Source organism: Coregonus clupeaformis, chromosome 2 (assembly GCF_020615455.1).
Source record: "Coregonus clupeaformis isolate EN_2021a chromosome 2, ASM2061545v1, whole genome shotgun sequence".
NCBI lineage: Eukaryota > Metazoa > Chordata > Actinopteri > Salmoniformes > Salmonidae > Coregonus > Coregonus clupeaformis.
The window spans coordinates 40887710-40900062 of record NC_059193.1 but is presented as its reverse complement, the minus strand read 5'-3'; the positions used below and the strand labels follow the sequence as shown (position 1 = coordinate 40900062).

The 12353-nt window shown below is 43.4% G+C and overlaps 1 protein-coding gene across 1 annotated transcript in view; it reads left to right on the top strand.

The window, feature by feature from the left end:
* The window catches only part of LOC121535278 (GPI ethanolamine phosphate transferase 2-like), a 128628-nt gene that overhangs the window by 97296 nt on the left and 18979 nt on the right, over positions 1–12353 (top strand). The window lies entirely within an intron of this gene.

Below are 12353 nucleotides of genomic sequence, written 5' to 3'. Positions count from 1 at the left end.
ACCCTTGTTGGCAATCACTGAGGTCAGACGTTTCTTGTAGTTGGCCACCAGGTTTGCACACATCTCTGGAGGGATTTTGTTCCACTCCTCTTTGCAGATCTTCTCCAAGTCATTAAGGTTTCGAGGCTGACGTTTGGCAACTCGAACCTTCAGCTCCCTCCACAGATTTTCTATGGGATTAAGGTCTGGAGACTGGCTAGGCCACTCCAGGACCTTAATGTGCTTCTTCTTGAGCCACTCCTTTGTTGCCTTGGCCGTGTGTTTTGGGTCATTGGCATGCTGGAATACCCATCCACAACCCATTTTCAATACCCTGGCTGAGGGAGGAGTTTCTCACCCAAGATATGATGGTACATGGCCCCGTCCATCCTCCCTTTGATGCGGTGAAGTTGTCTTGTCCCCTTAGCAGAAAAACACCCCCAAAGCATAATGTTTCCATCTCCATGTTTGACGGTGGGGATGGTGTTCTTGGGGTCATAGGCAGCATTCCTCCTCCTCCAAACACGCGAGTTGAGTTGATGCCAAAGAGCTCGATTTTGGTCTCATCTGACCACAACACTTTCACCCAGTTCTCCTCTGAATCATTCAGATGTTCATTGGCAAACTTCAGACGGGCCTGTATATGTGCTTTCTTGAGCAGGGGGACCTTGCGGGCGCTGCAGGATTTCAGTCCTTCACGGCGTAGTGTGTTACCAATTGTTTTCTTGGTGACTATGGTCCCAGCTGCCTTGAGATCATTGACAAGATCCTCCCGTGTAGTTCTGGGCTGAATCCTCACCGTTCTCATGATCATTGCAACTCCACGAGGTGAGATCTTGCATGGAGCCCCAGGCCGAGGGAGATTGACAGTTATTTTGTTTTTCTTTCATTTGCGAATAATCGCACCAACTGTTGTCACCTTCTCACCAAGCTGCTTGGCGATGGTCTTGTAGCCCATTCCAGCCTTGTGTAGGTCTACAATCTTGTCCCTGACATCCTTGGAGAGCTCTTTGGTCTTGGCCATGGTGGAGAGTTTGGAATCTGATTGATTGATTGCTTCTGTGGACAGGTGTCTTTTATACAGGTAACAAACTGAGATTAGGAGCACTCCCTTTAAGAGTGTGCTCCTAATCTCAGCTCGTTACCTTTATAAAAGATACCTGGGAGCCAGAAATCTTTCTGATTGAGAGGGGGTCAAATACTTATTTCCCTCATTAAAATGCAAATCAATTTATAACATTTTTTACATGCGTTTTTCTGGATTTTTTTGTTGCTATTCCGTCTCTCACTGTTCAAATAAACCTACCATTAAAATTATAGACTGATCATGTCTTTGTCAGTGGGCAAACGTACAATATCAGCAGGGGATCAAATACTTTTTTCCCTCACTGTATCATGGTTATAGTTTGATAGTTTGGACCTTTTAGTACAGGAACACTTGCTTCTAAGCCAAAGAGTTACCACTAAACCTGATTTATTTTCCACAAATTACTCAAAATAACTGTACTGCAGAGCACATAGAACTGACACACCACGTCAATCGAGGTGTCAAAAATTACTGAAATATCTTCAAAGTTTGTACTAGAAAACAACTACAAATAGTATCTCAATTGGTTCCTGCAGTGCTTTACACCTGCCCCAAAACAGTCCCTTTATTTCTTATCCTGATTAAATGTTTGTTGTGCTGATGCTTCATTTGGGAACATTTATGCATGCAGATCCCACATGAAGATCCAAATTAATTCCGACTCTCATCAGAACCTCTGAGTACACACACACACACGCATGCACATTGCACATTATACACACCTGAGGTGTTTGCAGGTGTCATGGAGGAGGGGATCAAAGTAAGATAAGCAACAGCTCAGTCTCTCTTTCTCTAAAGAAATGCCTGGGTATGTACAGTGGGGAAAAAAAGTATTTAGTCAGCCACCAATTGTGCAAGTTCTCCCACTTAAAAAGATGAGAGAGGCCTGTAATTTTCATCATAGGTACACGTCAACTATGACAGACAAAATGAGAAAAAAAAATCCAGAAAATCACATTGTAGGATTTTTAATGAATTTATTTGCAAATTATGGTGGAAAATAAGTATTTGGTCAATAACAAAAGTTTCTCAATACTTTGTTATATACCCTTTGTTGGCAATGACACAGGTCAAACGTTTTCTGTAAGTCTTCACAAGGTTTTCACACACTGTTGCTGGTATTTTGGCCCATTCCTCCATGCAGATCTCCTCTAGAGCAGTGATGTTTTGGGGCTGTCGCTGGGCAACACAGACTTTCAACTCCCTCCAAAGATTTTCTATGGGGTTGAGATCAGGAGACTGGCTAGGCCACTCCAGGACCTTGAAATGCTTCTTACGAAGCCACTCCTTCATTGCCCGGGCGGTGTGTTTGGGATCATTGTCATGCTGAAAGACCCAGCCACGTTTCATCTTCAATGCCCTTGCTGATGGAAGGAGGTTTTCACTCAAAATCTCACGATACATGGCCCCATTCATTCGTTCCTTTACACGGATCAGTCGTCCTGGTCCCTTTGCAGAAAAACAGCCCCAAAGCATGATGTTTCCACCCCCATACTTCACAGTAGGTATGGTGTTCTTTGGATGCAACTCAGCATTCTTTGTCCTCCAAACACGACGAGTTGAGTTTTTACCAAAAAGGTCTATTTTGGTTTCATCTGACCATATGACATTCTCCCAATCCTCTTCTGGATCATCCAAATGCACTCTAGCAAACTTCAGACAGGCCTGGACATGTACTGGCTTAAGCAGGCGGACACGTCTTGCACTGGAGGATTTGAGTCCCTGGCGGCGTAGTGTGTTACTGATGGTAGGCTTTGTTACTTTGGTCCCAGCTCTCTGCAGGTCATTCACTAGGTCCCCCCGTGTGGTTCTGGGATTTTTGCTCACCGTTCTTGTGATCATTTTGACCCTACGGGGTGAGATCTTGCGTGGAGCCCCAGATCGATGGAGATTATCAGTGGTCTTGTATGTCTTCCATTTCCTAATAATTGCTCCCACAGTTGATTTCTTCAAACCAAGCTGCTTACCTATTGCAGATTCAGTCTTCCCAGCCTGGTGCAGGTCTACAATTTTGTTTCTGGTGTCCTTTGTCAGCTCTTTGGTCTTGGCCATAGTGGAGTTTGGAGTGTGACTGTTTGAGGTTGTGGACAGGTGTCTTTTATACTCATAACAAGTTCAAACAGATGCCATTAATACAGGTAACGAGTGGAGGACAGAGGAGCCTCTTAAAGAAGAAGTTACAGGTCTGTGAGAGCCAGAAATCTTGCTTGTTTGTAGGTGACCAAATACTTATTTTCCACCATAATTTGCAAATAAATTCATTAAAAATCCTACAATGTGATTTTCTGGAATTTTTTTTCTCAATTTGTCTTTCATAGTTGACGTGTACCTATGATGAAAATTACAGGCCTCTCTCATCTTTTTAAGTGGGAGAACTTGCACAAATAGTGGCTGACTAAATACTTTTTTTCCCCACTGTACTTCTGTCCTTGAGCTGTTCTTGTCTATTAATGTTCTGTATTATGTCATGTTTCATGTTTTGTGTGGACCCCAGGAAGAGTAGCTGCTGCTTTTGCATCAGCTAATGGGGATCCTAATAAAATACCAAATACCAAAATAAGAATTAAGCTCTCATTGGCTCATACACACATTCAGCCTATAGCCTTTTCATGTTCTCCTGTTCTAAGCCTCCCTCTGTCACAATCATAGAATTTGTTCAGAATGTTCACGTTATTTACAGTGCCTTCAGAAGGTATTCACACCCCTTTTACTTTTTCCACATTTTGTTGTGTTACAGCCTGAATTTAATATTGATTACATTGAGATGTTGTGGCACTGATCTACACACAATGTCCCATAATGTCAAAGTGGATGTTTGTTTGTAGAAAATTTTAGAAATTAATTTAAAATGAAAATGTCTTCAGTCAATAAGTATTCAAACACTTTGTAATGGCAAGCCTAAATAAGTTCAGGAGTAAAAATGTGCTTAACAAGTCACATAAGTTGCATGGACTCTGTGTGCAATAATACTGTTTGAACATGATTTATGAATGACTACCTCATCTCTGTACCCCACACATACAATTATCTGTTAGGTCCCTCAGTCAAGCAGTGAATTTCAAAACACAGATTCAACCACAAAGACCAGGGATGTCTTCCAATGCCTCGCAAAGAAGGGCACCTATTGGTAAATGGGATAAACATAAAAAGAGCAGACATTGAATAGCCCTTTGAGCATGGTGAAGTTATTAATTATACTTTGGATGGGGTATCAATACACCCAGTCACTGCAAAGATACTGTCACGCCCTGGCTCTGGGGACTCTTATATGTTGAGCCAGGGTGTGGATTTTCTATGTGTTATTTTCTATGTTTGTGTTCTAGTTCGTGTATTTCTATGTTGGTCAGGGTGGTTCCCAATCAGAGGCAGCTGTAGCTTGTTGTCTCTGATTGGGGACCATACTTAGGCAGCCTGTTGGCACATGTTTATTGTGGGATCTTGTTCCGTAAGGTTTGTTTTGGTGTATAACCTAGGACTTCACGTATCGTTTGTTGTTTTGTTTTGATCGTGTATTCAGTACAATAAAAGATGTACGGTTATCACGCTGCGCCTTGGTCCGAGTCTTCATGTAACGATCGTGACAGAAGATCCCACCATAAAAGGACCAAGCAGCGTGCCAAGCAGGAGGAGTTGGCGATGTCCCAGGTGGGCGAATGGTGGTCTTGGGAGGACATATTCGCGGGCAGAGGGCCCTGGGCAAAGGTACAGGCCCTGGCAAGAGAGGAGAAACGGCACCAACCGTGCCGACGACGGACAAGCGAGAGGCAACCCCAATACATTTTTTGGGGGGGGCACACGGCATGGACGACGGGGCTGCTGGAGGCAGCTACAGGGCGCATCGGCGATTTAGGAGAGGAGGCCACCAGGTTTGGGGGGCTGGAAGGGTGGTTGGCGGAGCCTAGAGGTAGAGCAGAGCCAACTCCCCGTACTCAGGCTAGGCAGCGTGAGACTGGGCAGGTTCCGAGTTATGCGGAGCTACGTACTGTGCCGCGAGTGTTCCGGCACAGTCCTGTACGTCCTGTGCTAGCACCACGCACGTGTCGTGCTAAGGTGGGCATGCAGCCAGGACGGAGTGTCCCGGACGGTCCCGGATATCCTGCGCCAGTGCCACGTGCTGTAGTGTCAGTACGAGTGCACAGCCCTGTACGTCCTGTTCTGATGCCTCACACAGAGTGTGTGGAAATAGGCATTCAGCCAGGACGGGTTGTGTCAGCTCTCCGTTCCAGACCTCCAGTCCGTCTCCACAGTCCAGCCCGGCCTGTTCCTGTCCCCCGCACCAAGCCAGTGGTGCGCGTCGTCAGCCCGGTCCGGCCTGTTCCTGCTCCCCGCACCAAGCCAGTGGTGCTCGTCGCCAGCCCGGTCCGGCCTGTTCCTGCTCCCCGCACCAAGCCAGTGGTGCGCGTCGTCAGCCCGGTCCGGCCCGTTCCTGCTCCCTGCACCAAGCCAGTGGTGCGCGTCGTCAGCCCGGTCCGGCCCGTTCCTGCTCCCCGCACCAAGCCAGTGGTGCGCGTCGTCAGTCCGGCACGGTCCGTGCCTGTTCCACCGGTGCCTGGTCCGGCACTGGTCAGCTGCTCCACACCGGAGCCAGAGCAATCCGCTCCACTGATGTCCAGTCCAGCTCCGGCCAGTGGGGCCAGACCAGACCAGGGGCGCTACGGGGGGGGGTAGAGAGAGAGTGGTGGTCACACCCGGAGCACACCCGGCCCCTACCCTCTTGTGTTTGGTTGGCGCGGTCGCAGTCCGCGCCTTTGGGGGGTACTGTCACGCCCTGGCTCTGGGGACTCTTATATGTTGAGCTAGGGTGTGGATTTTCTATGTGTTATTTTCTATGTTTGTGTTCTAGTTCGTGTATTTCTATGTTGGCCAGGGTGGTTCCCAATCAGAGGCAGCTGTAGCTTGTTGTCTCTGATTGGGGACCATACTTAGGCAGCCTGTTGGCACATGTTTATTGTGGGATCTTGTTCCGTAAGGTTTGTTTTGGTGTATAACCTAGGACTTCACGTATCGTTTGTTGTTTTGTTTTGATCGTGTATTCAGTACAATAAAAGATGTACGGTTATCACGCTGCGCCTTGGTCCGAGTCTTCATGTAACGATCGTGACAGATATAGACGTCCTTCCTAACTAAATTGCCGGAAATCAATCAGGGATTTCACCATGAGGCCAATGGTGACTTTAATACCGTTACAGAGTTTAATGGCTGTGATAGGAGAAAACTGAAGATTGATCAACAACATTGTACAGTGGGGAGAACAAGTATTTGATACACTGCCAATTTTGCAGGTTTTCCTACTTACAAAGCATGTAGAGGTCTGTAATTTTTATCATAGGTACATTTCAACTGTGAGAGACGGAATCTAATACAAAAATCCAGAAAATCACATTGTGTGATTTTTAAGTAATTAATTTGCATTTTATTGCATGACATAAGTATTTGATCACCTACCAACCAGTAAGAATTCCGGCTCTCACAGACCTGTTAGTTTTTCTTTAAGAAGCCCTCCTGTTCTCCACCCATTACCTGTATTAACTGCACCTGTTTGAACTCGTTACCTGTATAAAAGACACCTGTCCACACACTCAATCAAACAGACTCCAACCTCTCCACAATGGCCAAGAACAGAGAGCTGTGTAAGGACATCAGGGATAAAATTGTAGACCTGCAAAAGGCTGGGATGGGCTACAGCACAATAGGCAAGCAGCTTGGTGAGAAGGCAACAACTGTTGGCGCAATTATTAGAAAATGGAAGAAGTTCAAGATGACGGTCAATCACCCTCGGTCTGGGGCTCCATGCAAGATCTCACCTCGTGGGGCATCAATGATCATGAGGAAGGTGAGGGATCAGCCCAGAACTACACGGCAGGACCTGGTCAATGACCTGAAGAGAGCTGGGACCACAGTCTCAAAGAAAACCATTAGTAACACACTACGCCGTCATGGATTAAAATCCTGCAGTGCACGCAAGGTCCCCCTGCTCAAGCCAGCGCATGTCCAGGACCGTCTGAAGTTGACCATCTGGATGACCATCTGGATGATCCAGTGGAGGAATGGGAGAAGGTCATGTGGTCTGATGAGACAAAAATAGAGCTTTTTGGTCTAAACTCCACTCGCCGTGTTTGGAGGAAGAAGAAGGATGAGTACAACCCCAAGAACACCATCCCAACCGTGAAGCATGGAGGTGGAAACATCAAATACTTATATCATGCAATAAAATGCAAATTAATTACTTAAAAATCATACAATGTGATTTTCTGGATTTTTGTTTTATATTCTGTCTCTCACAGTTGAAGTGTACCTATGATAAAAATTACAGACCTCTACATGCTTTGTAAGTAGGAAAACCTACAAGATTTAAAGTAATACTGCAAAAAATGTGGCAAAGCAGTTAACTTTTGGTCCTGAATACAAAGTGTTATGTTTGGGGCAAATCCAATACAACACAATACTGAGTACCACTCTCCATATTTTCAAGCATAGTGGTGGCTGCATCATGTTATGGGTATGCTTGTAATCGTTAAGTACTGGGGAGTTTTCAGGATAAAAAATAAACAGAATGGAGCTAAGCACAGGCTAATTCTTAGAGGAAAACCTGGTTCAGTTTGCGTTCCACCGGACATTGGGAGATTAAGGCCAAATCTACACTGGAGTTGCTTACCAAGAAGAGTGTGAATGTTCCTGAGTGGCCGAATTACAGTTTTGACTTAAATCGGCTTGAAAATCTATGGCAAGACTTGAAAATGGTTGTCTAGCAATGATCAACAACCAATTTGACAGAGCTTGAAGATGTTTGAAAATAATATTGGGCAAATATTGTACAATCCAGGTGTGCAAAACTCTTAGAGACTTACCCAGAAAGACTCACAGCTGTAATCACTTTCAAAGATGAGTCTAGCATGTATTTACTCAGGGGTGTGAATACCTATATAAATGAGATATTTCTATATTTCATTTTCAATACATTTACTAAAATTTCTAAAAAAAATGTTTTCAGTTTGTCATTATGGGGTATTGTGTGTAGATGGGAGAGAGGAACAAAAGCAATTTAATCCATGTTGAATTCAGGCTGTAACACAACACAATGTGGCATAAGTCAAGGGGTATGAATACTTTCTGAAGGCACTGTATTTCAACATTCTCTTCAATATTTGTTCAATTGTTCACTAAATTAGTTTATTTCATGTTTGTGTGGCTATGATCTCTGTCAAAACCAAATCTAGCCTCAAAATATAAAGGCCTTTGAGCACCCAGGATACTACTGTTTGTCAGTTTCTCATGTTTTCCCTCTTACAGCAATCTGTCAGTTTCTCATGTTTTCTCTCTTACAGCAATCTGTCAGTTTCTCATGTTTTCTCTCTTACAGCAATCTGTCAGTTTCTCATGTTTTCCTTCATACAGCAATCTACTCATTAGCAGGTAATGAACATGCAGGTGACTATTTAAACTGTTCTCCCAAAAAGTGACACAAAATTATCATTACCTAATAATCTTTCCAATCCACATGCCACTGATACTAATGTGAGGTGTCTTGGTAGGTGTCTCTGTTGGCTTTGGAGACACGTCCTCCTCTCTTGAGTGATCCATTGCGCTTCACTCTCCTACATGGTAGAGCCGGGATGATACCAGTTTCGCAATATTTTTTCAATGGCAAAAATGAAAACACGAAGCAGACCAAACTCACTGTCATCAGTCAAGTTAACTACGATACACACCTTGTTTAATAACCATTTCTTAATATCATTATTTTACTTTTAGATTGTGTGTATTGTGTGAATTGTGAGATACTACTGCACTGTTGGAGCTAGGAACACAAGCATTTCGCTACACCCGCAATAACATCTGCTAAATATGTGTATGTGACCAATAAAGATGATTTGATTTGATTTGAATCCATTATACAGGAATGAAAGCAGACAGAGACAGACTGACAGACAGACAGAAAAACACACAGACTCCAGTCTATGGTCTCCAGAACACTTCAGAATCTTCCTCTTGTTTTTTGGTATGGACTCTGTCAGTGTATTCGAGTGTATTATTAGCATAGTTGTTCTGCCAGCGTCTAAATGCCAGGGTTACATTTCTGTGTGTGGTTTCCCCTGAGAGCATGTGCCTCCTCTCTGCAGAGAGCGAGAGGAGGCTGGCATCATGTCTGCATTTGCTCGTTCTGTACCCATCTGTGCCACTCACCCCAAACAACACACACACTGGCCTCTGCGTGGCATTTGTTTGCCATAATTACAGCTCATTTAATTTGCTGATTGTGTTGCTCTGAGCAATAGCATCCAACTTAAGCCCTCACACAGGCACCAGTGGAAAAGCCAAGACACTCCACATTTACCTTCACACACACAAGAACAGACTTTGATTCCCCTACTCCTCTACATCCTCACACAGTCAACCCAGCTAACAAGTCAGCCATCAGCCATGCTTAGCATAAATCCAACAAGACAAGAATTTACAGCTATGCTTAGCCAAAAAAACAAGGGCAGGGATTCTCTCCACATCTGATTGTGTTTGGATAAAACATTTGAATAATATAAAAGCGGGAGCTGTTGCTAGAGCCCAACTCCAGGGTTAGAAGGAACTGCTTGCCATTCATCTGAAGGATGAAGGCTGCAATAAAAACCCAGCAAATTAATAATACATTGGCAACACCTGCTTGACTCCCTCTCCTAGTGAACCAGACCCTTATTCCACTCCTATCACTCCAGGCTCCTTAAGACTCAAGGATGTTTGGTCCCTTTGGGGGACACGCTGTCAGTCTAGTCGTGTTTGACGATAAGGCGGCACTTGAGTGTTATACTTTTATAGACACCTTGTTTAGGAAGTGAGGTTTGCCTGGTGACGGCTTTCCCAGCGGGCTAAACAGGTTTAAATGACATCATAAAACGATGTTTACTTTCGTTATGAAGTCATTTCAAGCATGTTTTGCCCACTGGTTAAGAGTAGTTTTATTGATAATAAGTTGTAATCCCATTCTGCTCTGCCTCCTTCCTTAGGTAGCGAGCAGTAAAAATGGCCAAATCCATGTTATTTGTTTAGATTCATGTTTATTCATGGTTACTAGCTGGTAGTTTGTCAGTGCACATTTTCATATGCATATCTCTCTATCAAACACACACACACACACACACACACACACACAGAGGCTGATATTGTACTAAGGATTGCGTGGGATTTGCTGTTTGGCAGACTGACTCTATCTGCACCCTGTCACTCTTAAGGGTCCTCACACTAAAAACTCCTGACTCCTGTTCACACAACCCTGTCTCCATGGTTACCTGCCAGGGTGCTACGTGGCATCTACTGTTGTTGTACCTTTTCCCGATGAGCAGCAATGACGCAGAAAATGTTCTGCGTGCCATAATAACATGCACAGAAATCATGATTCATTCACCCGTATGGGTTTTAGTCAAAGCAGATGTCCTTGTGACTTCTGCTATTACTAATAACACACATATACATGTGTAGCCACATGAATTTCAATTAAGAGGCTGGGGAACTGACTTTGTATTTATCTTTTTTTTAAACTTATTATATTTTTTACGAATTGCATAAGTGTGTAATCAGAACAGTCTAGTTCTCTCTGTGTCAGAATAAGAGGGCACAACTCAGCTGAAAGGAGAAATGACTGTGTTTATCTGTGTACTTACCTTCATCATATCAGTAGCTAGATTGGCTTGCCCTTCAACTCCCCACATTGTCTAGAATCCAGCTGTCTTGTATCTTGTGTACATGGTGCTTGCTCAGGTCTTAAAATGTGAAGAAGTTACGGACAAATAGCAATTTTTAAGATATAACAAAATATGGAATTGTACACTACAGTCTGAAAAGAGTCTGGACTTTTTGAACTAAATGGATACAAGATAGATACGTATTAAAATAGGCTATGCCAAGCAAGGTGGGCCTAAAACATTTCAATTCTTGAAGAAAATAAATTGGCATTCGATCAGCACTCGCATGAACAATGAATCAGTCATCTCCTCACAATAATTGCTGCAAACGAGAAAGGTCGAGGTCTTGACAATCCTGGGAAAAGTCTGGATTTTTATTATCTGAGATGGGCAAGCTCACTTTGTAATATCTCAACACATTGTTTAGGCTTAGTAAGTTACGATATATTTTATGATATTTTTCCACTGTTGGGCCTCAGTCTACAATAATTTTTTTCACCTTTCCCAGGTTTGAGCAGAGTACACTTAGCTCTATCCACCTACCCTTTACGCTGTCAAATGGATCGATCTGTGTTATTTTCCTCTGGGCCTATGGGAGAGTAAAACACTCATAAATAACACATTCTACTAGCGTTGGCGCAATAACATGTTCGCTGTTTCCATAGACTTCCAGTCATAGAGCCAACAACCATCCATTTAAAAGCACGTCTCGGCAGAAATATACAGTGCCTTCAGAAAGTATATGCCTTGACTTATTCCACATTTGTTGTGTTACAACCTGAATTCAAAATGGATTCAATTGATTTTTTTCTCGCAACCATCTACACACAAAAATGACAAAGTGAAAACATGTTTCTAGAAATGTTTGCAAATGTATTGAAAACGAAATACAGAAATATCTCATTTACATATTGAGCTCAGGTGCATCTAATTTCCTTTTATCATCCTTGAGATCTCACTACAACTTGATTGGGGTCCACCTGTGGTCAATACATTTGTTTGGACATGATTTAAAAAATGACACACCTGTCTATATATGGGCCCATAGTTGACAGTGCATGTCAGAGCAGAAATTATACCATGAAGTCCAAGGAACTGTCCATAGATCTTCGAGGGAATCGTCTTGGATATGTCTGTATCAGCTTTGCACATCTGGATTTGTGGATTTTCTGCCGTTCTTCCTTGCAGATTTTCTCAAGCTCTGTTAAGTTAGATGGGTAGAGGCAATGAACAACAATCTTCACGTAAGCTCTAGGCAGAATCTGGGTAGTATTTTTTCCATTTCCCAATGATGGAGACCACTGTGCTCTTGGAACACTCTAGAAATGTTTTATGTATGACATACGCCTCATCACAATTCTATCTGAAATCTACGGACAGTTCATTGGACTTCATGGTATAGTTTCTGCTCTGACTTGCACTGTCAACTGTGGGACCTTATATAGACAGGTGTGTTTCTTTCTAAATCATGTCCAAACAATTGAATTGGCCACAGGTGGACTCCAATCAAGTTGTAGTGACAAAGGAAATTGGATGCACCTGAGCTCAATTTGGAGTGTCATAGCAAAGGGGTGTGAATACTTATGTAAATTAGATATATCTGTATTTCATTTTCA